This window comes from Erinaceus europaeus, chromosome 5 (genome assembly GCF_950295315.1).
Source record: "Erinaceus europaeus chromosome 5, mEriEur2.1, whole genome shotgun sequence".
NCBI lineage: Eukaryota > Metazoa > Chordata > Mammalia > Eulipotyphla > Erinaceidae > Erinaceus > Erinaceus europaeus.
In genome coordinates this window covers 57,183,924-57,210,031 of record NC_080166.1, presented here as the reverse complement: position 1 = coordinate 57,210,031, position 26,108 = coordinate 57,183,924, and the positions used below count along the sequence as shown (strand labels likewise).

The 26,108-nt window shown below is 43.3% G+C and overlaps 1 protein-coding gene, 1 long non-coding RNA gene and 1 other non-coding gene across 3 annotated transcripts in view; 2 read left to right on the top strand and 1 right to left on the bottom strand.

Annotated features, from left to right (window-relative positions):
* The window catches only part of NAV3 (neuron navigator 3), a 666,403-nt gene that overhangs the window by 519,370 nt on the left and 120,925 nt on the right, over positions 1-26,108 (bottom strand). The window lies entirely within an intron of this gene.
* LOC132538614 (uncharacterized) overlaps positions 1-26,108 on the top strand; it is a 135,041-nt gene that overhangs the window by 73,607 nt on the left and 35,326 nt on the right. The gene's annotated exons all lie outside the window — the stretch shown is intronic.
* On the top strand, positions 15,983-16,185 carry LOC132538837 (small nucleolar RNA SNORA73 family). The gene has a single exon (XR_009550150.1). It is a non-coding gene; the product is annotated as a small nucleolar RNA SNORA73 family (small nucleolar RNA).

The following is a 26,108-nucleotide window of genomic DNA, read 5'->3' as shown; positions in this document are numbered from 1 at the left end:
AAATCCCACTGGGAGGTTGGAGACACTTTCTTTATATCATGATTCAGATAGTGGGAGTCCGGAAAAGTCAGTGATTTGCCCTAATTTAGGAAGGAGGAGAATTGGAGATTACCGATATGACAGATTGTGATTTTTTTTTTTAATTAGAATCACAAAACTCAATTACTCCCAAAGGATGAGTCAAAAGCAACAGGATAATCTGAAAGAAGGAGAACGTGAAGGAGAAGGAAAGGGAAAGAAGAGGAGAGGAGAGGGAGAGGGTGAAGGGAGAGAAAGAGGGAGAAGGGAGAAGGGAAAGGAGGAGGAGGCATGGGGGAAGGGGAGGGGATGAGGACCAGAGATGAGGGAAGTGGAGGGAAAGGAGTAGTACAGGGAAGAGAAGGAGGAGGAGGAGGGGAAGGAGAAGGGGAAAAAAGAAGGAGAAGAGGAAGAAGGCAGAGGAAAGGGAAAAGAAGGATGAAAAGAGGAGGAGGAGGTAGGAAGAGGAGAAGGGGGAACATCAAGCCCATTGACAAGCCAGGTATCGCCCTCTGCGTCCTAACAAAGATGCCGCATCTGATTCTATAGGAAGGCTGTATCAGTGTGCGTGGCCTCTCTGCTGAAGACACACAGACCAACACTGACTAAAGGCAAGAGGGTATTCCATCCCGCAAAAGAGACAACAGCCTCGCTTAATAAAAGGGCATGTGAAAAGGCTGGGCAGTGGTGTGTCTGGTTGAGCACACATATTACAATGCACAAGGACAGGGGTTAAAGCCCCCTGGCCCCACCTTCAGGTGGTAAGCCTCACGAGTGGTGAAGCAGGGCTGCAGGTGTCTCTCTGTCTCTCTCTCTCTCTATCTCCCCCCTCCTCTCTCAATTTCTCTCTGTATCCAATAAAAAACAAATGAATATAAAACAATTTTAAGAGCACATATGAACTGAATGATTATGTCTATTTTTCCCCAATTCCCCTCAGTGTGTGGATGCGTTTTCTAGTCTGCAGGCTCTGGTTCTCTCTCTCTTTCTTTCTCTCTCTCTCTCTTTCTCCCCCCACCCCATCCTTTTGAAGTAATCAGGCACTTGGGCGTCAGAATGTTACAGCTCATTACCACACAAAATTTTGAAAAGCCCAAGAGAATAATTAATGCACTAGAATCCTTACCTCTGGGATATACATTTTTAATTTGACACTCAGTGAACAGTAAAATTATTATCGCATCACCAGTTGTGACACGCAATACCTAGATAAGCTTAAGCAAGACAAACATAGCAAAGGAAAGGCAGTGAGGGAAATATAGTATTCAGCCACCAGAGAAGGACTCCGATCAAAGCAAAATTAATTATATCATCATGTACTTCCCAAAGTCAAACAGAAATGAGGCTCAAGCAATAGTCCGAGCAAGGCAAGAGAACCAGCACAACGATGTAAATAAAACTTCATCGTTTTAGTAGGAGAGCTGAAGAGCTGGAGGCCAGATATTGGCACACGGGTACATTTGCTCATCTCCCCATGACAGGTGTCTGCAGAACACTCTCACCACCAAGGCAGGGTCTTTTTCACCAAGCACCAGTGTTGGGTAGTATGCCAGCTCCCCCAGCTTAAAGCTTCTGTCTCTAATCCTGCTTAACTAAGGACCAGTATGCCTGCAGGGCATTGGTTTGATCCCACTTAAAGCTGTGGTCTATTTACATAAACCACTGTTAACTAAGCACCACCCTCCCTCCAGGGCATTGATTTAATCCCCACTGGTTCATGACGTCTTTTTGCTCCGCCCCCTCTCCTTGTCACACCCTGATTTTAACCATTCGCTCCACCCTCTCTATGTCACAACCTGTTTCCACCCTACGTGGCTGGTATATATACAAGCTGCTTTTCTGAGTAAAAACACTTGGAATTGCTTTTTGGCTCCGCGAGGTCCAGAGCATATCTCCTGCACGAGTTCCTGATCCCTCTCCCACGCAGCAGCCTAGATTGGCTCCAGTTGAGTTCTCTCCAACCCAGAGAGTACTTGCTCAGGAAGAAGCACCCTCAGGCTATCCTGGCACACCAGCACCCCAAAATCCTCTCTACCACTCCCCTTCTCCTTCTTCCCTTCCTTCCACAGAGTCCTTTGCTTTGGTACAACAGATCATACCCAGTCCAAGTATGACTTTGTGTTTTCCCATCCTGTGCCCTAGTTTCTGTCTTCAGTTCTACCTATAAATGAGATCATCTGGTATTTTTTCTTCTCTTTCTGCTTTATCTCACTGAACATGCCTCCTTCAAGTTCACATGAGAATGTATAGAATGACAAGGGGCTAAGGAGCTACAATAGCGGATATGCAAAAGGTGTTCATTCCTGCCTGAGGCTCCCAGGTCTCCCATTCAATCCCCTGCAGGACTATAAGCCAGGACTGAGTAATGTTATGATAAAAATAATAATAATAACAATAAGTAAAAGTAAATCAATATTATCTTCAGGTTTAAGAACTACTCTGCTTTAATCCAGCTTTCCAGACCTATTCTCAGCTCTGACACCATCTTCCCAGACAATACCTTCACCCACACCTGCAGGTTAGCTGTCAGGCTCAGGCAAAAATTACTAAAGTCATGGGCCCCTTGGAATATACCTGAAATAGATGTCCTAGCTTCTTCCTACACAAAGAGTCCTAGTTTCATTGCTCTATTCCTACCTTTAGATTCCTGTTTATTAAACATTTTGTCCTGCTTTATATCTTACTGCCTTTCAGACACCAAACTGCAAATGGTACTATAATTCCATCCTGACTTCCCTGGGCAGATGACCTCACCAATGTAACCTGGACCCTGTAGAGGGAAAGCTTCATAAGTGGTGAAGCAGGGCTGTAGGTGTCTCTCTGACTCTCTCTCTCTCCGTATCTCTCCCTTTGCTCTCAATTTCTGGCTGCCTCTATCCAGTAAATAAATAAAGACAATGAAGTATATCAGACTGCCTTCCATCATGTGTGTGTCTCTCACTCAGTCACTTGAAGGTCTGAATAGAATGGTAAGACTGAAGGGATGGGGACACAACATCATTGTTTTGCAAAAGATTCTCATCAGTGAGGCCCCAAGATCCCAGGTTCAATCCCCAGCACCACCATAAACCAGAGCTGAGAATTTTTCTGATCTTTTTCTCTGTTTTTCTTTCTGTATCTCTTTAAAAAAAAGAGAGAGATCTCATAATAACTTGCAACCTCAAAGTCAGAGATGATTTATTCTACATTTAAAAAGACAGAGTATCCATTATTCTTTCAAAGACAGAGAAAACAATAAGACTGACCCTAGCATTGGAAAAGAGAGAATTCTCAGCTAACTGTCTTGAACCTCACCTACACTCTTGGCCCTTCCTACCTGACAGCCTTTCAGTTGGTGTCTGCCCTTGCTTCCCACAGGTTTAAGAGCTACTCTCTGCCCTGATCCAGCTTTCTAGCCTATTCTCATCTCTGACACCATCTTCCCCAGACAACACTTTCAGTCCACCTGCATGTTAGCTATCAGGCTCAGGCAAAAATTATTCAAGTCATGGGCCCCTTGGAATATACCTAAAATAGACTTCCTAGCTTCTTTCCACACAAAGACCCCTAGTTTCATCTGCTCTCTTCCTATGTTTGAGTTCCTGTTTCAACCAGCCTCTGCAGTCATTGGAGAAAGGTACAACAATACATCTAAAGACCTGAATTACGTTAATTCTATAAATGCTATTGTATAGATAGCTAGATGGCAGACGGATAACCAGGTAGATCTGCTGAAAAATACTGCTTAAAAAAAAAATATGGAGTGATGATGCTATTAACCATTAACATGTATTGAGTGAGCTATTTCACTGACCCAAGAAGGAATCTGCTTTTTAAAACAGAATTTCTTTCTTTATCTTATTACTTTATTGGGTAGAAACAGAGAAATTGAAAGTGTAGATAGGAAGACGACATGGCAGGGATGCCAGGGCAGTGGCACATCTAGTTAATCGCACATAGTAATAAGTGCAAAGACCCACGAGAGAATCCAGGTTCAGGCCTGGCTCCCCACATGCAGGGCGACTGCCTCACTAGCAATGAAGCAGGTCTGCAGCTAGCTGTCTCTATTTCTCTCTCCCTCTCTATCTCCCTTCTCTCTCAATATATCTTTGTCCCGTCCAATAAAATGGGGAAAACAACCACCAGGAGCAGTGGATTCGTAGTGTGGACATCGAGCCCCAGTGATAACGCTGGAGGCAAACAAAAAAGACAACCACAGAACCACAGCACTGGTGACTCATGAAGTGTACTCCCCTGCAGGTGGGGGCCTGGGGCTTTTATCTGGGTCCCTGCGCATGGTAGCACATATGCTCAACCCAGTGCACTTGCAGTCTGGTCACAGGAGGAGGAATCTTAAGGTCTGCATCCAACCTTGTGTCTTCTGCTCCCCCAAGCTGAACTCCCACAAGTGGGGGCACTAATAACAGGATTCGCACAACAGATCTAAAACAGATCTAAGTCTCCTCCATAACACTCTGATCACGAACAGATCAAACACACATCTGGCAACACATAAGGAAAGACATGAAAAGACTGCACAGTCCACTAGCCAGCCCACTGCTGTTTTCACTCCATCTTCAGTGATTAAAAAGGGCACAGTGTAGGGGAGTTCCAGTTTCGTGCTGACTTAGTCCACTGTAGCTACTTCTCCGGGATTGAGAAGGACAAATGTCCTTCTTACATGGTTATTGTCCTAGTTGTTTTATATGTTCTTCTGGCTTGGAGTGTGCAATTTTTTTTTTAAAGATTTGACTTATTTATTCATGAGAAATGACAGGGGAGAGAGAAAAGAACCAGACATCACTCTGGTACATGTGCTGCCGGGGATTGAACTCAGGACCTCAAGCTTGCGAGTCAAGTGCTTTATCCACTGTGCCACCTTCCGCACCACAAGAGTGTGCAAATTCTTAAACTGCCTGCACTGAACAGAACTCTAGTGCATCTGCTAATCCCTCAGGTTCAAAAAATAATAAGGACAACACTCAGCCACATTTTGCTGCTTAGCTTGGAGAATCCGAGACCCTCTTTGTCAAATGAGTTAAGAAGGTAGAGACTGGGAGCTGGGCAGTAGCGCAGCGGGTTAAATGCACGTGGCACGAAGGGCAAAGACCAGCATCAGGATCCCGGTTTGAGCCCCTGGCTCCCCACCTGCAGGGGAGTCGCTTCAAGCAGTGAAGCAGGTCTGCAGGTGTCTATCTTTCTCTCCCCCTCTGTCTTCCCCTCCATTCTCCATTTCTCTCTGTCTTATCTAACAACGAAGAAAGACAACAATAAGAACTACAACAATGATGATAAGCAAGGGCAACAAAAGGGAAAAAATAAATAAAGTCTAAAAAAAAAAAGAAGGTAGAGACTGACTGGAAAGAATGACTGTAAAGAATGTCAAAGAGCCAATGAAACTAACATGAACAATTGCTCTAGTGTGAAAATTAAGTAACCTCCAGCTCTGGAGAAAGAATCTCTTGAGAAATGACTACTAATAAAGTTCAGCCTAGAGGCCCAGGTGGTGGCACATCCCATTAAGCACACACAGTACTAAGTGCAAGCACTTGCTCAAGGATCCGGGTTCAAACCCCCACTCACCACCCGGGGAAGGGGTGGGGGGGTGCATTTCACAAGTGGTGAGGCAGGTCTGTAGGTGTCTCTCTCCCTCTCTATCTCCCCCTCCCCTCTCAACTTCTCTCTGTCTCTATTAAATAAAATAGAAAAAAGGGCCTGGGGCAGGGGATTTATAAGCGCCAATGATAACCATGGAGGAAAAAAACATGAAATAAAGTTCACCTGATAGTTGACAAAAGACATAGGAGACATACACATGGAAAGGAGATAGAGGTTACCCAGAATCTCAGACTCAAATATGAAGATGCAGGAACTTATGAACGCCTCAAAGAGCCTCTGTAAATAAACCAACAGCGCAGAGAAGGATTTGAACAGGACTCAGTGGAGAGCAGAGAGAAACAGATAGATGGGGTTTCTTTTTCTATTTTCCCCTCCCTTCTCAATTTCTCTCTGTCCTATGGGGGGTGGGGGGGAGAGCCTACAGCACCAAAGCTTCTTATCAAAGTATATGAGGGGTCCAGGCTTGAACCTGAGTCCTGAACGTGACAAAGGAATGCTCTATTCGGGTGAGCTATTTTGACAGGTCTTCCCCCTAAGTTTTCACACTGAACTAGTAGAGCTGAAGGCCTTCATCCAGGCTCAGCCGACTGTGTTAGTAACGGCAGACACTCTGCCCCACCCCAAGTCAGTGAGTGGAGGGCACTTCCATTACCCATGGCAACCATGAGCCATGGCAACTGCGGCTAAATTCAGGGATGATTTTCACACCAACTTTTCTAAATAAATGACTCCTATTGGGGACCAGGTGGTGGCGCACTGGTTGAGCACACATGTTACAATGCACAAGGACCCAGGTTTGAGCCCCCGGTCCCCACCTGCAGGGGGAAAAGCTTTGCAAGTGGTGAAGCAGGGCTGCAGGTGTCTCTCTCCCTCTCTATCTTCCCCTCCCCTATGATTTCTGACTGTCTCTAGCCAATAAATAAAGATAATTTTTTAAAAAATGACTCCTATTGCCAGGAAAACTGCCCACAGACGGGGCATATGTGAGTCACTGAAGGTTCTGGGAAGCAGCCCCCAGCAATAAAGACAACCTGACTTTACACAAACTTCAGCCATTACCCCAGACGTAGAAGGCCTAGCAGTTTTCTCCTTTCTCTTCTTTTCCCCTTCCCCTCCCTTCCCTTTCCTTCCCTTCCCTTCCCTTCCCTTCCCTTCCCTTCCCTTCCCTTCCCTTCCCTTCCCTTCCCTTCCCTTCCCTTCCCTTCCCACCCCTTCCCTTCCCTTCTCTTCTAGTTCAGTGAGTACCCATTCATTGGGGAAACTGATGATCCTTCCTAGCCGACTGAATCCACATGGATCCCAGTCACTTTCAAAGCCAGCAACAAGCAGCCCCTGACAGCTTTCAACCTGACGCTGTTGACTGGCTACGGAAGAAGGGCAAACGCTAGAAGAAGAAGTGTGAAAACTTAGGGCAAGACCTGTCAAAATAGCTCACCCAGATAGAGCATCCCTTTGTCACGTTCAGGACTCAGGTTCAAGCCTGGACCCCTCATATACTCTGATAAGAAGCATTGGAGCAGTAGGCTTTCTCTCTCTCTCTCTCTCTCTGATAGGACAGAGAGAAATTGAGAAGGGAGGGGGAAATAGAAAAAGAGACCCCATCTTTCTGCCTCTCTCTCTCTTATTCTTTGATAGGAAAGAGAGAAGTTAAGAGGAGAGAGAGGGGGGGGAGATAGAGAGGGATAGAGAAAGAGAGACCCTTGTCTACCTCCATCTCTCTCTCATTATTTGATAGAACAGAGAGAAGTTGAAAGGAGACGGGGGAGATAGAGAGGGAGAAAGAGAGACACACGGAAGTCTCTCTTATCTGACAGGACAGACAGAAATTGAGAGGGGAGGGTAGAGATAGAGAGGGAGAGAAAAAGAGAAAACTTTCCTCTTGCCTGTCTGTCTGCCTATCTATCTAAATCTGTCTTTCTGTTTGTCTGCCTGTCTGTCTATCTATCTATCTATCTAGAGAAACCTGTCTGCCTGCCTGCCTGCCTATCTATTGATTTTCTTCTCCCTCCTGCTCTTTATCTTCAAAGGAAACTAATGAAGCAATGAAAGGAGGGAGGGATGAAAAGAAACGTCTTAAAAAAAAACAGCAGTTTTCTACAACTGGGCTTGCTGCTTTGTGGTGTGTGTTCAGTCACCTGGGCCTGACACCCGGAGAGCACTCCCAGACCCTCGGAAGATGAAGTTGGCCTCGCGGTGCTGATTGGAATCCCGTTGACAGTCGCCGTAATTAAATTTTGCATGAGACAAATTAAACAGATCGGGCGCAGATTCTGCCAGCCAAACTAATCAGAATGGATGCTGAAGCAGCAGACTCACGGGGGGAATCCAAAAGAAGCCTAGGTGGGGGAGTGGGGCGGTAGCGCAGCTGGTTAAGCACACGTGGGGCAAAGCGCAAGGACCAGCTTAATGATCCCGGTTCAAGGCCCGGCTCCCCACCTGCAAGGGAGTCGCTTCACAAGTGGTGAAGCAGATCTGCAGGTGTCTATTTTTCTCTCCCCCTTTCTGTCTTCCCCTCTTCTCTCCATTTCTCTCTGTCCTATCCAACAATAAGAAATGGCCTCCAGGAGCAGAAGATCTGTAGTGTAGGCACTGAGCCCCAGCGATAAACCTGGAGGCAAAAAAAAAAGTAAAAAGTGACCAGACGGTATAGCGCAGCGAGTTAAGCGCACGTGGCGCAAAGCCAAAGGACCGGCTTAAGGATCCTGGTTCCAGCCCAGGGCTCCCCACCTGCAGAGGAGTCACTTCACAGGCGGTGAAGCAGGTCTGCAGGTGTCTGTCTTTCTCTCTCTCCTCTCTGCCTTCCCCCCCTCCATTTCTCTCTGTCTTATCCAACAATGACATAAATAACAACAATAATAACTACAACAATAAAACAACAAGGGCAGCAAAAGGGAATAAATAAATAAATAAATAGTTTTTAAAAAGCAGCCTAGGTGGATCACCACCTACAGGGGGGCTGCTTCATAAGGCGTGAAGCAGGTCTGCAAGTGTCTCCTGCCAGAGTCCTCTCTTAATTTCTCTCTGTCCTATTAAAAAAAAAAGCCCAGGCAGAGTAGAAAAGATGAAGAAAACACTACTCAGGACTCGGACTGGGTTTGTGCCAGTCTAGCTTCACAGGCGGGAGGGAGACTACCAGGGACTCATGGCTGAGCTGGGAACGCAGTTCAATCTTTATTGATGAGGAATGCAGTGCAAGCTAGCTAATCTAATCTCTCTTCATTAGAAAGCCCTGTCCTTTATATCTCCTGAGGCAGAAGCGTCAGGTTAGAAGAGGATGTAGAAAGGATAAGGGGTGGAGAGAAGGAAAAAGCACGTGAACCAGTGGGGATTAAATGGTGGAAAACAGGATGTGACTAGGAGAGGGGGAGGAGTGGAAAAAGAGCGCCAACCAATGGGGATTAAACCATTTGGAACAAAACAATGATTATGTAAATAGACCACAGCGTCAAGCAATGCAACAGAAGGAGTCTTAAAAGCAGACCAACAGGTTTGGTGTATTGCAGCAAAGTAAAGGACTCCGGGGTGGGGTGGAGGTGTTCAGGTCCTGGAGGACCTAGGCATGAGGGGTTAGACTGTTACGTGGAAAACTGAGAAATGTGACACATGGACCAACGAATATATTTTAATATTGACTGTAACCATGAACTTCCCCCAATAAAGAAAAAATAAAGTAAAATAAATTAGGATAGGATAGAATATGAAGAATGACCGAGAGACATTTCTCCACAGATCCTTCCCACAGATGCAAGCAAGCCAAGGCATTTTGTTCTGAGCAGCCTTTTTCAAGGACATGTGTGAGTTTGTGATGTAAACATTCTTAGGAGAAAAAAAAAAAATCTAAAGTTATGTCTTTGGTGCAGAGGACAGATTGCTTCTCTCCCAGCACAATAAAGGTAACAACTTTGTCCAATGCAAAGGTTGGCCAGGGTTGCTTGGAGAACATTCTTGAAGATTCTACTTGCTGACTCATAGCTCAGGTGCCCCTGTTCCAGAATGCAATCCATTGGGGCCACTCGGTGGTGCACCTGGTTGAGCGCACATGTTACAGAGTGCAAGAACCCAGGTTCGAGTCTCCCGGTCTCCACCTGCAGGGGGAAAGCTTCACAAGTGGTGCAGCAGGGCTGCAGGTGTCTCTCTGTCTCTTTCTCTCTCTATCTTCTACTTCCTTCTCTATTTCTGGTTGTCTCTATCCAGTAACTAAATCTAGGTTACAGGGAAAAAACATACATATATCAGAATGCAATCCGCTGCCTGTGAAGATACAGGAGGGCTCTCTGTGGACTGTCCTGTGGGAACAGGGGCTGAGGAAACTGGAGCAGATGTGACTATTTCAGCAGTTGCTTTGTTGTGATTAATATGCCATGTGTTTCAGAATCACGAGTCTGTGTCTTTTGCCAGTGAACACACATTATATCAAAGCAACCTTCTGCTCCACGGAGGATAAAGGATGGTGACTGTTCACGTGTCTGAATACTCACAATCCTCTGAGACAGACATTCTTCACACGAGGTTTTGCCCAATAAAGTATGGTGGTAATAAACTATTCATTGAAGTTTCTGAGTCTAAGGGCTATGACTTCAGATATAAACCATGAGGTCACAAACAGCTGGATGATGTCAGGAGCGTAGCTAACCAGTGTCCTCTTATTACTCCTGCATGTCATGGTTGGTTGGTTGGTTGGTTGGTTGGCTGGTTGGTTTTGTTTCACAGGGCAGAAAGAAAGTGACACTGCTGGTGGGAAAGCAACACTCTAGAGAACAGTATAGAGAATCCTTAAACAAACACAAATGGAAGTACCATATTTTCGGGGTCTCTCTCTGGCGGGGTGATCTCCAGGGGAAAGGTAACAGACTGGTTCTTTCTCGCTCACGACAGACACGAAGTAAAAGACACCAGGGAGCTCCTCAGAGTGTTAACTCAGAACTCAGAACTCGTTTATTAGCAAGGTGGATATGAGTTAAATAGAAAAACAATGAAGGGAATTATTGTTGAAATATGTCAGAAATTACAGGTTTCTTAACGGTCGGCATGCCCCTAAAGTAGGGGGCTGGTATGACAGGAATTGATGAGATACAAGACAGTTATTCTCCATGACGCAAGCAACGTAATTATCCAAAGGTATTTGAGAGAAGCATAGGGGTTAAACCAGTAGGGTGAGACAGAGAGAAGATGGATATCAAAAAGCCATATAGTGGGGGTCGGGCGGTGGCGCAGTGGGTTAAGCGCATGTGGCGCAAAGCACAGGGACCGGCGTAAGGATCCCGTTCGAGCCCCTGGCTCCCCACCTGCAGGGGAGTCACTTCACAGGCGGTGAAGCAGGTCTGCAGGTGTCTATCTTTCTCTCCCCTTCTCTGTCTTCCCCTCCTCTCTCCATTTCTCTCTGTCCTATCCAACAACGAATTGCATCAACAAGGGCAATAATAATAACCACAACGAAGCTACAACAAGGGCAACAAAAGGGGGAAAAAAATGGCCTCCAGGAGCGGTGGATTCATGGTGCAGGCACCGAACTCAGCAATAACCCTGGAGGAGGAAAAAAAATAAATAAAAAGCCATACAGTTTGGAATTTCTCTTGTCTGGGGTCTGAGGTGTGTGATGAAGTGTGTGATAAGGCATGTTCTTCTGTGATCAGAAGGTGACTTTGAATAAGTGAATCTGCAGCCATGTGGCCTGCAGTTAATGGAGGGAAGTACTGGGGTTTCTGTGGGCCTGAGAGTCAAGAAGGAAAGAACCAAGTCTGAGTTTCCCCCCTTATGCTCACCTCAGTTGAGAGAGACTTACCAAGAGGTTATCTTCTCAGACCTCCATCCAAGGACAGAGGTGGTTCTCCCTAAGTTTTATCAGGCTTACACATAGTCCCAACACCATATGATCCAGCAATTCCACTCCTAGGTACTTACCCCAAAGACAGAATAACGCTTATTTGCGCAAAGCGCAAGGACAGGCTTAAGGATTCCGGTTCAAGCCCCCGGCTCCCCACCTGCAGGGGAATCCATTCACAAGCAGTGAAGCAGGTCTGCAGGTGTCTTTTGCTCTCTCCCCCACGTCTTCCCCTTCTCTCTCTGCAGGTATCTCTCTGTCTCTCTCTCTCTCTATCTTCCCCTCCCCTCTCAATCTCTCTGTCTCTACCCAATAATAAATACATTTTTAAAAATTAACAAAAAAAAAGAAAGGCATCTCGACATTTTTTTAAATCTAAAAACAGGGGGGTGGTGGCCTAGGTGGTGATACACCTGGTAGACAGCACATGTTACAGTGTGCAAAGACCCGGGTTCAAGCCCCTGGTCCCCACCTGCAGGAGGAAAGCCTCTCGAGTAGTGAAGTAGGGCTTCAAGTTTCACTCTGTCTCTTTCCCTCTCTATCTCTCCATCCCTCTCAATTGCTGGCTCTCTCTATCTAATAAATAAGTAAATATAAATAAAATGTCCACTAATTTTTTTTTTTTTAAAAAAAGAAGGTTATAAGATCTGTTGGGAGCATCTACAGGGAGATATTTCCTCAAAGTATTCTTTGGTTTAATAGTACCTAGTAGTCTGCACTGTGGGGAGGGAAGTCTGGCTCTGGGGCTGTGTAACACATTAGGCAGACGTTACAGGATAGTAAATGAAAGGAAATCAAATAAGGGATTAAAAGAAATACCCAGACTAGAGAGGATACAGAGCTAGCACTAAAATTAAATCAGGAAGCTCAGGAAATGAGTTTCTGTTGAATACAAACCAACAGGTACCAATGTCCTTGTAAGAAGCCTGTGTAATGATCATGGTTCTATGAATGTGTATTCATTTTTAATCACCAAGGATCTTCTTACTAAGAAGATCGCTCCATATCAAAGTGGTTTTCCGGCAATTACCTGGAATAATTCCCATCCATGTTACATCTGAGATAAGTTTTATTTTACATCTTGATAACAGTCTTTCAGGTTTGCAGATGATGCTATGTATTTCTGACTTGTAAACTGTCACTCGCAGAAACAAATTACCAGATTTTGCAAAGAGCTGTGGGCAGAGATGTGAGCAAATATTCTCAGCCAAAAATGCCCAAACCATACTTGGAGAGTGTAACAAGAGATGACTATCCTGACTTCCCTAGGCAGAGGACCACACCAGTGTGTCCTGGAACCTCCCCTCCCCAGAGCCCTACCCCACTAGAGAAAGATAGAAACAGGCTGGGCTGTGGATCTACCTGCCAACACCCATGTCCAGCAGAGAAGCAATTACAGAAGCCAGAACTCCCACCTTCTGCTCCCCATAAAGAATTTGGGTCCATACTCTCAGAGGGATAAAGAATAGGGGAACTTCCAATGGAGGGGATGAGACAGGGAACTCTGGTGGTGGGAACTGGGTGGAACTGTACCCCTGTGATCTTACAATCTTGTTCATCATTATTCAGTCACTAATAAAAAATCTTAAGAAAAAAAAAAAAAGAATAGTAAGAGCATCAACTAATTGCCCTGACCCTGGACGCTTTGGACAGGAGAGAGAGAACCCTAAGCAGAGGACAAGAGCCACAGACAAGTAAAAATATAGAACAGCTACCAGTTCACAGTCCATTTTCATCCATTTCACATACACCCCAGGGTAGCCAAACAGCATTATCAGGACCAGGTTCTAACTCCTGACAGAAATATCAGCGCCCCAGGCTCAATGCTGATGTAACTAACCTGAATCTGATCTGATAACACTCCAGGAGGAATAGAGACTGGGGCAGAGAGGGTTTGTTTGTTTGTTTGTTTGTTTGTTTTTTACTTCTATGTCTCTCCTTATTCTGTGTCCACATGCTCATAGCTCCAACCTGAGAGGTTCTCAGTTTAAATGCTAATTGTTGGGGCTGAGTGGTGGCACACCTGGTTGAGCGCACATATTACAGTTGCAGGGACCTGGGTTCAAGCACCTGGTCCCCACCTGCAGGGGGAAAGCTTTTAGAGTGGTGAAACAGGCTGTAGGTGTCTCTGTTTCTCTCTCTTTCTACCTCCCCCTTCTCTCTTGATTTCTCACCGTCTCTATCCAATAAATAAATTTTGTAACAAACAAAGATAACTTAAAATTTTTTAAAATACTAATAGGGCAACACTACCATAAGTAAAGGTGCTTTGCCTTTGTGCAAATCAGTAATGTAACGCCAGCCATGAGTTTATTTCTGAACATGCTTTCTTCTTTTTAATTTTATTTATTTATTATTGGGTAGAGACAGAGAGAAATTGAGAGAGGAGGGGTGATAGAGAGGGAGAAGACAGAGAGACACCTGCAGCCCTGCTTCATCACACATGAAGCTTTCCCGCTGCAGGTGGGGACCAGGGACTTGAACCTGGGTCCTTATGAACTGTAATGTGTGCTCTTAACCAGCAGCACCACTGCCTGGCCTCCTTTCTGAACATGCTTTGTTTGAGCCTCAAAAAAAAAAGAATCAAGTGATGAAATGAACTAGAGCAATGGCTAAATTCAAGATAAAAACAAGCAAAAGGAAAAGGGTTGTTTTTAGCATCATAAATTAAACAAATTAGTAAATTACCAAGTCTGCTAGAGATACAGAATGAATTTCCTCATCACAATGTATATCTAGCCTAGGAGGGGCCCGGCCTAGCTGATGGAAATCCACTAGGATTAACACAGTCCTCCAAATTTCTAACGCATGTGTTGTTATCAACACTGTAAATTTAAGTTCTGGAATGCCGCCAAGAATTTCCGTAACTGAAAATCAAACATACCCCAGGAAGAAAGAGCTCCCCCCCCCACCAGCCCCGTGAACAATGTAGATTTGGCTTCTCAATAGTTTTTGTCAACACATTCTCAGGAGTCTGCCATTTCTCTGCCCAGCCTCTCTGACACCAGTTCTCTGATAGTGATGGGTTAGCAGCACCATAAGCAGTGCCAGGAGCACTGCCAACAAACTAAATGCAATAGGAGTCCATTTTATACACAGATCTGTGACACCTAACACTACAAAGAAAGAAAGGCCATCGCAGGAGTAGAGAGCATAAATGGTTATGCAAAGAAGACTCTCATGCCTAAGGCTCCAATGTCCCTGGTTCAGTCCCCTCTACCACCATGAATCAGAGCTCTGGTAACATAATAATAATAATAATAATTTTTAAAAGGCCATCAAACCAAGTGTTCTATTACAAGAAGCTAGGTCTGTAGTAGCCAGAAGTTGTCATTATCCAAAACAAATGAGGTCAACTTGTTGCAGAACTTATTTTTTTCTTTTTCTTTAATTTTATTTATTTATTTTCCCTTTTGTTGCCCTTGTTGTCTTTTTGTTGTAGTTATTATTGTTGTTGTTATTGATGTTGTCGTTGTTAGATAGGACAGAGAGAAATGGAGAGAGGAGGGGAAGACAGAAAGGGAGAGAGAAAGACAGACACCTGCAGACCTGCTTCACCGCCTGTGAAGCGACCCCCCTGCAGGTGGGGAGCCGGGGTTTGAACCAGGATCCTTAAGCCAGTCCTTGCGCTTTGCACCACGTGTGCTTAACCCACTGCTACCGCCTGACTCCCAGAACTCATTTTTTAAAAAGACTTTTGAAGGTCCATCTGGTGACAAGCTATATATTCCACAGTTCTCTCCTTCAAGGCTAGAGCATGGTGTATAGCTGAGCACAGTGATACCCTCAGCTGAAACAGATACCACACATCACCCCCACGTTCACAGCGGCTTTATTCACTGTTGGTATGCATGAGACCCCTTCTGTTTCATTTGGTTTAAATCCCCCCTGCTTAACACTATTCTATTTACATAACCACTTCATTCTATTTATATAACCGCTGTTAACAAGCACCTCCCTCCAGGGCATTGGTTCAATCCCCACTGTTTCATGATATGTTTTTGCTCCACCCCCCCTCCTTGTCACACTCTGATTGTCACCAGTCACTTTTCTCTCCACCCTCTCTATGTCACACCCTGTTTCCACCCTACTTGTCAAGTATATATAAAGACAGCATTGTGAGTTTTAGAGTACTTTACCTTTAGTTTAGCTCAGCTCGGCTTAGATTGTGCTGCGTCCTGCATGAATAAAGAGATACTGCCTACAGCTCAACTATGAGTCCCTGGTCGTCTGTTACCTGCCCGTGAAGCCAGCCCGGCGAAAACAACATAACCCATCGAAAACAACAATTCACAATGGCAAACACTTGGGAAAAAAAAAGAGAGAGAGAGAGAGACCAAAAATGCTCTTGAACAGATGACTGGATGAAATAGTTCTTGGCCATCTACTCCACAGAGTAGTATGCAGCAATAAAAAGGGATGATATTGTGTCCTTTGGGATAAGGTGGATGGAATTGGAGAAGATGCTACTCAGTGAAAGCACTCAGGAGGGGAAGGACAACTATAAGATGGTTTCCACTCATATGTGAAATCTAGAGAATTGATCTGAAGCGGATACCCTGGGGGTCGCTCTCCCAGTCTCTGTCGGGGTGGCGGCGGGGAGCGCAGGGCTTTGCCCAGTGACATACAGACTACTTGCACAACGTCCGTGATGAAGCCAGGCCCCCGAGTAGGCGCCTGCATATTCCTACAGCTTCTCAGAGTCCCACAGACTGTAACTGAGAAGACAAACCATGCAGGAAACAGTTTACCTGAGCACCCTACCTGGGTGGAGGTTTTTGTTTTTTTTTTCTTTCCACTCATCCATCTCTCTGATTTAAGTTCTTACCTTGTTTTTGCAGCTTTCACTGGGAATTCCAGATGGCTGGCTTACAGGGGAGATGTCTTCACTTGCTTCAGTTAATTCGACTGTATTGGGATCCTTTATCTGGCAGGTTGTACGGGGAATCATGAATTGAAGGTGTGTCAGGATAAGAGTTGACTGGTACAGTCCATGCCTTGCTATCCTAGTGCTATCACATGGAGGGCAGGACTCTGACTGGGTGACGGAGCAGCAGGGGAACCCTGAGAACTTGGGTGTCTTTCAGCGACTGGGGAGATGCATCACCCAATTTAGCCCACAGGACTCTGTTCCCACCTGCGGGATGGGAACTGAATGTCTTTTCATTTCAACCTAAATCTAACTGTATAAATAATAATAAATGAATAGATTCATGTTTCTGTGATTGCCAAGCCCAAATAAAATTAAATGTTTATTGATTAAAAAAAAAATCTAGAGAATTGAACATACAAATGTGAGGAGGAAAAAAAAAATCAACCTACATCTAAGATTGTGGGAAAACTATAGTGGTTATCTATGGGGGCAGGGGTGGGGAACGGACCTTTGGGGCAGGACTGGTGAAAAGAAGAAAAAAGAAAGAAAAAGAACTGTGGTTGTTATCTCGAAGGAGAGAGGGAGGGGGATAATGTACTTTGGTACTGGGTGTGGTGCAGAGCTTTATTACATTGTAATCTTATAATTTTGTAACAAACTATGAGTAACAGAATAAATAAAAGTTTTAGTAATAAGAAAAAAAACATAAAAGAGAGGGAGTTGGGTGGTAGCACAGCGAGTTAAGCGCATGTGGCAGCAAAGCGCAAATCAGCTTAAGGATCCCGGTTGGAGCCCCTGGCTCCCCACCTGCAGGGGAGTCGCTTCACAGACAGTGAAGCAGGTCTGCAGGTGTCTATCTTTCTCTCCCCTTCTCTGTCTTCCCCGCCTCTCTTCATTTATCTCTGTCCTATCCAACAACAACAACATCAATAATAACTACAACAATAAAACAGCAAGGGCAACAAAAGGGAATAGATAAATAAATAAATAAATAAAAAGACTTTAAAAAAGAGAGGGAGTATATAGCATGATGGTTATGCAAAGAGACTCTCATGCCTGAGGCACCCAGTTTCAATCCCCTGAACCACCCTAAGCCAGAACTGAGCAGTGCTCTGGTAAAAAGGAAAAAAAAAAAAAAAAGACAAAAAGAAAAAGAATAAAAAGATAAAAGAATGCTGAAATGATCATGATGTAAATATTATGAATAAGCATTTAAAATCCTAGATCCCAGTTTAAAAAAAAATCAAGTCATTAGAGGGAAAGAACATAAACTTTACTGTTTAATTCTTAAATTTGATGCTTATGAGTTAAAATATAATTTCAAAAACTGAAGGGCAACCACAACTAAGTTAGAACAGCCTGGAAACTTTCTTACAAGAGGGAGAAAACAGTCAAGCTAATACATGGGGGGGGGGGAGGAACATGGGACTCATAGATTAAAAAAAAAGTAAAAGGGAAGAAAAAAATACAGCATACACCAGCAGAATGAGGATACAGAGTATCAACAGCCTCGTTTATTACCAGTCTAAAGACACTTGAGTTCCACAAAAGCACTGAAATAAAAAATAAAATTTTAAAAAGCAGAGAAACATAGGAACACTCAAAGAGCTGAGCACGAGTGGCATGATACAGAAGAGGAAAGCATAAATTTAGAGAGAAGGAAAGCAGAGAGACAGGTTACAGCTTTCAGACATAAACAGAAAGATTGTTCAACCTTTAGTCGAACAGGGTATCCAATTGTTGCCCTTGTCATTGTTGGATAGGACAGAGAGAAATGGAGAGAAGAGGAGAAGACAGAGAGGGGGAGAGAAAGATAGACACTTGCAGACCTGCTTCACTGCCTGTAAAGTGACCCCCCTGCAGGTGGGAAGCCAGGGAGCTCCAACCAGGTCCTTGCGCTTCATGCCACATGCAGTTAACCCACTGTGCTACCATCTGGCCCCCAAGTTTATTCTTATTCCCAGTCTAGACAGCACAATGGCAACACAATGATCACTGAGGTGCAGGGCAAAGGAAATTCTGCAGCTACATTTCCCACTGCAAAGGTTAACATGGGAGCATTTGTCTGAATTATTCCAGTGAGACAAAAGCTGATGAGATAAACCTAAGGCGCAAGATGGCTTTCCCTGGTAGGAGGGAGTCACACGGATTTGAAGTTTGAGAGGGGGAAAGCTTCACAGGCTATGAAGCAGGTCTGCAGCTATGTCTCTGTCTCTCTCCCTCTATCTCCCCCATCCCTCTCAATTTTTCTCTGTCCCGTCCAAGAAAATGGAAAAAAAAAAAAAAAAAGGCAGCTGGGTGGAGTGGATTCCTAGTCCAAGCACCCAGCCCCAGTGATAACCCTGGAGGCAAAATCATCATCATCATCATCATAAATGCCATTTTAAAGCACTTGTCCCTGGTAGCTTGTTATAAGTGGCAACAGAAAAGCCATATGATGTCATAGCTCCAATTGGTGGCTATAATGCTTCTTCAAAGATATCTCAGGCTATCAGTTTACGAGTTTCCTAAGACAGGACAAGAAAAGCAACCTGGATGAATAAAGTCAGCTGAAATAAAACGAAATTCAGAAGCTCATATATTTGTATGGAGTACTCTGTGATTGTGCAAAGTATGCTAACATTTATATAAGCAGTTATTATTTACTAATTACTATGGCCAAAGTTTCACTTTTCCACTACCTATATGAATATTGATAGGAAATATGATCCTGTTACGCAAACCTGTTTTTAAAAATCAAATATAGGGGGACCAGAGAAATAGCTCACTAGGATAGTGCGCTGATTTGCCATGTGAACTACACAGGTTCAAGCCCAGCTCACACCACATCAAAGGAAGCTTCAGTGTTGGGGTCTCTCTCTCCACTCCCTATACCTATCTATCTACCTATCTACCTATCTATCTATCTAATCTACCTACCTATCTACCTCTGTCTCTACTACACATAATTAAATAAACAAATAATTTCCCAGTGAAAAACATTGGATATGAATCAAGAAGAATCTTTTCTATAAGAAAAGCTTCGCAAGTTGTGGTAAACATTCAAATAACATAAAGCCAGTGATTAGTCATAAAATTCTATTTTTTATAGAAGACAGGATACTATTTGAGTGATGACAATAATTTGGACTTTAACATATAAATAAATCAAATGACAAAGTCTCAACAAGAATGAATCACCTTAAAGTGTGTATACATTTAAAGACTCTTGGAAGGCACAGAGAAAAAAAATTAACAGAGATAATATACAGGCTAATGCCCCAGTATTAACCCATACAAATACATGGACAGAGTTTAAATATACCTTCTCCCCTATAATTCTGTCTTAAGAGTCCAAAACCAAAAAGAAAGGTCCATTATGCTCATTTTCTGCTTGAAATGCTTTTTGAAAGAAGGTTCTGCAAACATAAATCAAGCCATATAAATATTATTTTATAGTTGGATGCCACAAAGCTCCAGGTTCAAATAATTAACTTAGTAGAAAGGACCACAAATAATACATTTCACCATTTTCAGCGATGTGGATATCACAAAAAATTTCCAGAGCCCACAGAAACCCAGGAATTCAGTAATCAGCCACATTCTATTCCTTAAGTGACCTAAGTATGGTATAATGTTCTGTCTTTTAATTGTTTTTTAAGGTGCCTAATACCAAAAAATTAAGGAAGTGTTCTTCATTAATGTTAAGAATCATCATAGTGACCTCAGACCTCTTGATAACCTTGAGCCTTTTCTTGGGCACATTTTAATTGCCCCTTTGTTATAAACCACCTCACAGAAAATCTCTAATTTCAGTCCAACTGCCAAAACCAACTAGGCCATACACCATAGTTCCCTTCTTAAGTAGGCTAGACAGTCTCTGCCGATAAACTTCTAAGTAGTCACCTTTGCATTTTGATCTGGGCCATAACTTAAATTTATTGAGCTGGAAAATGAGAAAATAAAAATAGACAGAGGACAAAATAAAATTTTAAACTAACCATAAAACGGTGGGTGTGAATATTAAAGTGAATTCATGTATATTCAGAATCCAAGGGACATATCACATGCATGCTATTAAGAAAAACACCCAACCACCAAATATATATACTGAGTAACTACTGTTAGGTGTTCACTAAGAAAAGGCAGTCGTTGGTAAAAATCAGGAAGCAACCTCACTCTAACCGCTAGATTTAAGTGGAACCTGCATTATCTCAGAGTGAATGCTTGTTAGTCATAATACATGTCTTCTGAGTTGAAGCAGAACCAACAAAGTGGACACCCACCGCATCCCTCCCATGTTTCCCCCCAGTTATTTGCCACTGACATTTGTGGTTTTGCTTAAGTAAAGCTCTCTAAACTGAAAAAGCAGAAAACATCTTTGAGTAACGGTCAATACTTCTTCCCTTTGAAGACTCAGGGTAGGGGCTGGGTGGTGGCGCCACCTGGTCAGGTCAATCGCACCATAGTAGGAAGCGCAAGCAAGGACCCCCACAAGGATCCGGGTTAGAGACCCACCGGCAGGAGGTACGCTTCACGAGCAGTGCAGCGGGTCTGCAAAGTATCTCTCTTTTTCTCTCTCGTTCTCTATCTCCCTCTCCTCTCTCAATTTCTCTCTGTCCTGTCCAATAAGATGGAAAAAATGGCTGCCAGGAGCAGTGAATTCATATGGCCTGCACCAAGCCCCAGTGATAAGCCTGGAGCTAGACTCAGGGTAAACACAACAAACTAAAAGTGGGTTTATATCTTTGCTACTGAGCACTGGTCCAGAGGGGGAAATCTGGCCAGATCTGCAAGAGTCACAGCAAAATAAGACTATGAATAAAAAAATGACGATTCCCCCTCCCCACCCACCCACATACACACACTCCATAACCCTGTGGTCAATGCACACAGCCCAGGATAGAGATGTTCTCTGGTATATGATTGCGAAAAATAAACATCTTTGCAGACTGACCTTTTCCCAGGATTGAATTAGTTTGCAGCACTCTATGCGGTTTGATATTTTCTTGGGCCTCAAGGTGATCTGCGACTGCAGAAAACCAAATGTTTGCTTTGCTTATGGACAACCCAGGTAAGCCTTATACAGAGAGAAAGCCAGTGGCACGTGGATTGGATGCTTTCAAGATGAAGATAAGAGGCCCAAACAGGAGTCCCTTCAGCACAGCAACTCAATTCCCAACCCTAGTTTGGAGCCCACTGTCCCTGGTATACAGATTCGAATATTATTGTCCCAGATATAAAGCTCGGTTCTGACTTAATTCCAAATGGAGATCAAGATTGCTTGACCTGACTCATTTTTAAATTTTTTTTTGTATTTATCCAGAATAAATGTCCAACCTAAATATTCTTTTTGTATTTGTTTTTTTGCCTCCACGGTTATCACTGGGGGGGGGGGCAGGGGGAGGAGGAGGGTTTTCTCAGTGCCTGTGAATCTACTGTTCATGGTGGCCTTTTTTTTTTTTTCCCATTTTATTAGATAGAACAAAGAGAAGCAGGGGCCGTGTGGTGGCGCACCTGGTTGAGCTACATGTTACAGTGCAAAAGGACCCGGGTTCTAGTCCCTGGCCCCCACCTGCAGGGGGAAAGCTTTGTGAGTGGTGAAGCAGGACTGCAGGTGTCTCTATGTCTATCTCCTCCTTCTCTCTCAATTTCTGGATATTTCTATCCAATAAATAAAGATAATTAAAAATAATGCTTTTAGAAAAAGAACAGAGAGAAGCTGAGAGAAGAGGGGGAGACAGAGAGGGGGAGAGACAGGGAGACACCTGAAGACCTGCTTCACCGCTTGTGAAGTGACCCCCCCCCACCTCAGGTGGGGAGCCAGGGGCTCAAACCGGAATCCTTGCACTTCATACTATGTGCTCTTAACCCACTGCTCTACTGCCTAGTCCCCAATATTCTTCTTTTTTACATTGTTATCAATATTATATTTAATGCCAAAAATGCCTATCCAAGGTTGCACGGGATTGCTGAGAAATCTCCTTTGGTCTAGTTTAACGTAACCTTGATCAAGGAGTATATTTTTAATATAATTTCTTTCTTGGGGGGATTTATGGTTTATAATATTGACAGTAAAATAAGGTCGCTGATACATGTGTCACATTTCTCAGTCTTCCACATAACACTGTAACACCCTCCCCCCAGGGCCTCTCAACCTAAATATTCTTGATGAGTAAGGAAAGAAAAAGAGACTTGGACCGCTGGTGGAAGTGGTATACAGATACCTATCACCTGGAGATAAAAAAACAGTACCCAAGTGTCAACAACTGTCCATATACCACGGTTTCCCCAGTAAAAGAACTTGGGAGGAAAAATACACACACACACACACACACACACACACACACACACACATACTATAATACCTATTTTATTTTTGGTTGAACATTTTAGTTGGAATTTCAGAGCCGGTTTTTGAGATCTTGGTTTATTCCTGGTGCTACATTTAACAACTCTAAGTTGATGGAATCCTTCTCACTTTCTCATCTCTCTCCAGTCGATCTCAGTTAATAAGACTAATTAGTCATACATTCTCTGGCATGTGATTATTCTTGACAAAGGAATGGCTTTAACAGCCACAAAGTACAAAATTAAGTATTGTATTATCATTCCTTAATGAAGTGTTTTCTGTTCTTTTGCCATTCATAGTTTTCATTAATTACTTCTTCTCCTGTGATTTGTACGTTCAGGTAAGAAGCCTTAAAATTCATTTCCCTATCACTATATTCTACAAATGTCTTTTACATGTTTGGCCTCTACTGGCAGTGGCAAACTTAGTCATAATTCTTAAATTCCAGATGCATAAAAATGACATCAAAGGTGAACTAGCTGTAAAAATATGCATTACTTTCAAAGGATTATCTTTATTACCTAAAGATGGATTTAACATTTGGTTACAGTGAAGAAAAAGAAATCACAAGAGAGGTAGTAATCATCACGGTATCAGGGCATTGAGTAAAAATTAATTCTATCACCTCTGCATGCAGTCACAACATAGAGCAAAAGAAATAATTAGATAGTAAAAACATTTGTCAAGTGCATGTGCAACCTCCCACGTAGTGATTATTCCAAAGTAATAGTCATTGGTGGCTTTTATTTCTGATAGTTAATTATAAAAACAGTTTTATTACATGAAACCAGACCTCACATGGGGAAGGAAAAAAAAAAAAGCAATTACAAGTACCTCGTTTGAAACAGAAACAAGGAATCCTCTTCTGTACTTTTATGTTGAGATGTGTTACTGAATAAGACACATTTTAAATAATTATAAATCGGGTTGCTTCGGTAATACTTTGCAGCCACTTTCTTGGATCCTGAACACAGTATACGCTGCTTTCCGATTTGACCCATGAAAAACCCTAGAATACCCATTAAGTGAATGTACTCAGAACAGACGATGATTGATACAGATTATTCTAAGTAAGCAGAGCTGCTTTATTTCCCCATCTCCAATGTTAACAATGCATCCTTCAAAAATAAAATACGCAGGAAACATCACGTCTGTATTTCCTGCTTGTGTTAAGCAGTGAGTACCCGTGAGTGCCCATTTACAAAAAACTGACCAGAGTTCACAGCAAACTGTATGCAAGCATCATATTGGGGAGTTACTGAGCAAGTTGGTGCATTAATACACAGAGGCACTCTTGCAGTTTAGAAGGGCTGCCTAGGATGGGAGCAGCCTTTGGAAAAGAGCAATCAATGATTCCTAATTGATCCACTATAATTTTCATTTTGACATTGAGGAGTACGAGAGTCTAAAATGGTATCTGGCTGATTGAATTTACCACTTTGCAACAGTGTCCCAAGCTTCAGGTGTGGTTGGAGAGAAATCTACAGAGAGTTAAAAGTTGGGTTATCCAGGCCATTTGATTTCTAAAGCAGGAAACTTGACAGCTAATTGATAACTTGGAATTGTAGATGAGTTGTACGGGGAGGCCAATTTCCCTGGAGCTCCAGAGTGAATTCTTATAAACCTTACTCCTCAGAATGTATCTGAGCTAATACATTTCACAAATGCCAGGGCCAGGAGCTACCTCAACAAACCAAGAATGTGCCTGTCCATGTTTGGGACACGGACACCACCTGGGACCACTGTGGGCACCAGCCAGAAAACAGCATAAACAGTAAAAGTGATGCCTCACTATTTCACCCTCTCTCACCACAAAGAATTAATAAAACATCTAAAGTGTCTGTAAAACTCAGCAACAGCAGGAACAATAAAACATGTTAAAAATGGGGAGAGGAGGGAGTCAGGCTGTAGCTAAGCGGGTTAAGCACAGGTGGCACAAAGCACAAGGACCATTGTAAGGATTCCATATCGAGTCCCCGGCTCCCCATCTGCAGGGGAGTCACTTCACAGGCGGTGAAGCAGGTCTGCAGGTGTCTATTTTTCTCTCCCCCTCTCTGTCTTCCCCTCCTCTCTCCATTTCTCTCTGTCCTATCCAACAATGATGACAACAATAATAACTACAACAATAAAACAACAAAGGCAACAAAAGGGAATAAATAAATAAACATTCAAAAATATATACTTAAAAAATGGGGAGAGAAAATAAGTGCTGCCTAGAATGTTTCTAGCTATGACCATGGGATATGAGTTCAGACCAACAGAGGTTACACAGGCTCCTGTGCTGAATATGAATAGGCATAGGCCCTGGGTCAGATTGATGGGGTTTACAGTTAACAGTATTTATATATGTTGCCCTATTTAGGAGTTTCTTTCTGTCCTTATCCAACATTCTAGTCCTATCCTCAACTCTGACACCATCTTCCCAACAATACACCTACCCACTTGCATATTGGGCTCAACAAAAAATCAGTAAAAAACCATGGCTCCTTGGAATATACCTAAAATAGACTTCCTGGCTCCTTACAACATAAAGACCCCAAATTTCATCTGCTATACTTTTACTTTTAGGGTCCTGATTATTCAACAAATTGTTCCGCATTATATCTTAATGCTTTTCAGTCACCAAGTTGCAGACACTTTCCTGACACCAACTTGACTTCCCTGGGCAGATGACCTCACCGATGTGCCCTGGAACCTCACCTTTCCAGAGCCCTGCCCCACTAGGGAAAGATAGAAACAGGCTGAGGGTGTGGGCACATCTATCAGCACTTATGTCAATGGAGAAGCCATTACAGAAGCCAGACCTCCCACCTTCTGCTCCCCATAAGGAATGTTGGTCCATACTCCCAGAGGGATAAAGAATAGGAACGCTTCCAATGGAGGGGATGGGACAAAGAGTTCTGGTGGTGGGAACAGTGTGGAATCGTACCCCTCCTATCCTACAAACTTTTCAATCATTATTAAATCACTAATTAAAATGGGGAGAAGATATGAATATAATTTCTACTAAAGCAGACTTCCAGATGGCCAAAAAAATTTTTTTAAATGAACAAGTACTCAAAGTCATTGATGATTAGAGAAATGTGAATAAAAATAACAATAAGATGGCATTTTACACCTATGAGAATGTTGTACATTATAAAGCAGAGACACCAGTACTGGAGAGGATAGTGAGTGGCAGAAAGGAATATTTCTACAGTGCTGGTGGGAATAGATATTGGTTCAATCTCTGTGGAAAACAGTCTGGAGGTTTCTCGGAACACTAGAAAGAGATATACCTCAGGAGCAGATATACCTTCCTATCCTAGGAATTGTTCCAAGAAATGCAAAAATGTCTATCCAAAGAGATCTGTATCCATAACAGCACAACGCTTAGTAGTTAAAAGCTGGAAGCAAGGAGTCCAGCAGTAGCGCAGCAGGTTAAGCGCATGCTGCGCAAAGCTCAACGACCAGCATAAGGATCCCGG